This window comes from Myotis brandtii, unplaced genomic scaffold (assembly GCF_000412655.1).
Source record: "Myotis brandtii unplaced genomic scaffold, ASM41265v1 scaffold633, whole genome shotgun sequence".
NCBI lineage: Eukaryota > Metazoa > Chordata > Mammalia > Chiroptera > Vespertilionidae > Myotis > Myotis brandtii.
In genome coordinates this window covers 1,002,223-1,004,378 of record NW_005370423.1, presented here as the reverse complement: position 1 = coordinate 1,004,378, position 2,156 = coordinate 1,002,223, and the positions used below count along the sequence as shown (strand labels likewise).

The following is a 2,156-nucleotide window of genomic DNA, read 5'->3' as shown; positions in this document are numbered from 1 at the left end:
TATAATCTATATATATAAAAGCCTAAGCAACCGTTCGACCGGTAGCTATGATGTGCACTGACCACAGGGTGCAGATGCTCAATGCACAGGCATGGAAACATGGAACAGACTGATGAATCTCAGAGGGAAGGGGGGAGGGAGGAATAGATTAACCAAAGATCTCATATGCATACTAGAGGCCCGGTGCATGGATTCGTGCACCGGCGGGGTTCCTCAACCTGACCTGTGGGAACCGGGCCGAAACCAGCAGTCTGACATCCCCCAAGGGGTCCCGGATTGTGAGAGGGGGCAGGTCAGGGGAAAATTCTTTCTTAAAACAATTATATATATATAATTGTGTGTGTGTGTGTGTAAATATTTTATTTTTTGCATATATATTTTTTTAAAGAAAGAATTTGCCCACTTCAAAAAAGTTTCCAAATTATTGCATTAGTTTATCAGCTCTAGCATTATTGTAAAGGTTTGCAGATGCCAGGAAACCAGTAACTAATCTGAATAGTAGTTCTTTTCTGCCCTGGCCTATGGATGCTTGTCTGGTTAGAATGGCAGCTGGTTCCAACCTCAGACATAAATCAAATCAACAAGTAGCCAGCAAATATTATGGGAAGATTCCGACACATGAACCAGTTCAATAGCTTGTTGCGGGGGGGAGGAGGGAGGGAGGGTGTTCTTTCTTTGTTTTGGTGAACAGATGTGTTCTTTTCGTGATATCATAGTGCTCGTATACAATACACTGTAGTCATATTCGATACTTAAAAACCTTTCCTGGTCCATGTGCTTTGAGAAATTGTATTCACATTTCGCTGTTATCTGCAACTTCTCACGCGAACAAATCTGAAAATCGCTCAACTGACTTTTTCAAATTAGTTATAATTTATTGATAACCTCATATGTGCTGACTTTATATTTTTCATATGTAAACTTCAGACTATTAACCCCGGAAAGGAGATCCTCTTGTCTTTATTTTACTAATAAGTAAGGAAAGTAAGGCGAGGCGAGGCGAGGTTGAAGACTTACCTGGACCACATCGGATTCTAAGCCTGTCCCAGCCTTTCCCCTACCAGGCCGCCTCTGAGCTTGCTTCCAGCCTTGGGTGTTAGGAAGCCTCAATTCTCCTGTTGGTAGTTGTCCTACCATCCACTGCAAAACCGCTTTCAACTCGAAACTTTCCAGACCCTCTTCACTATTGACAACCTTGAATGGAAACTTGTTAACTCAGTAGTTATTCAAGTTGGTCGCCCTAATCTGGACGGATTAGGGTCTCTGCATTTAGGTAGTCCCTTTCCTGGCCTGGACATCGCCAGCGGGAAATGAAAGAACGTTAGGTCTAGGGAGGAAACAGACTTTTGGGAATGAATAAGTGGGCTTTTCCATGTTATTTCTGCACGTGGCTGAGCTGAGCTTCCCCTGCCACAAAGGAAATTGCTTTACCTGTTTGCTGAGCCACACCATCCGGGCTGAGCAAAGGTGATTTTTTTAAGTTTCCCAGGTGATTCTAATACGCAGTCAGGTTTGAGAACCTGTGATAGAGGCTTCCAAGTGTCTTGTACGAAACCCGATGGGGTAACCCCAAATGACCGCAGTTCCTTCTGCCAGAACATTGCAGGTGTGGTGGGTGAACAGCGCAGTCAGTGTAAGATACACCTTTATGGAGCACCTGTGTGCTAGGGGCTGGGGGGACTTCCAGGATCAAGGCTGAGCTGTCCGTGCCTCCGGATGTTTTCTTCCTAGTGGGTGGAGACAAATAATAACACACAAACAGGACCATGATCCGTGTGAAGAAGGAAATAAACGGTAATTACGGGTCAAGGAAGGCCTCTCTGAGCAGCCATTTCTGCAAGATCCGCAGAAGCCAACGACAAGGCAGCAGGCACGGAAGGTGAACAGGTCTGCAGACAAGACGGTGGTGTGTGTTTGAGGAACAGAAAACCCTGCCGTCGCTTTCGTTTGTCTAGAAATAGGAGGGGCAGAGGGTGTGCGAGCGGGAACCTGGCATCTCGTAGAGTTGACACAAATTGCTCAGTGTGCTCTTGCCAAACAGCGTTCACTCTGAAAAGGGAAGACAGGGAAGTAGCCACCGTGCACAGGACCAAGAGGGCCCACAAGATTAGCCAAAATTGCTGACCACGAGGAAAGGTGAGGAGCGGGGGTAAGCG

The 2,156-nt window shown here is 46.1% G+C and overlaps 1 protein-coding gene across 2 annotated transcripts in view; it reads left to right on the top strand.

Moving 5' to 3' along the window:
• CHD9 (chromodomain helicase DNA binding protein 9) overlaps positions 1 to 2,156 on the top strand; it is a 128,717-nt gene that overhangs the window by 6,141 nt on the left and 120,420 nt on the right. Inside the window, exons 1-2 of one of the 2 annotated variants that reach the window (XM_014528421.1) lie at positions 1,901 to 1,903; positions 2,024 to 2,032. The exons of the other annotated variant lie outside the window; for it this stretch is intronic. The gene's annotated coding sequence lies outside the window, so the exon portion shown is untranslated. Of the gene's footprint in view, positions 1 to 1,900; positions 1,904 to 2,023; positions 2,033 to 2,156 lie in introns of those variants that run through there. 2 annotated transcript variants of the gene reach the window in all.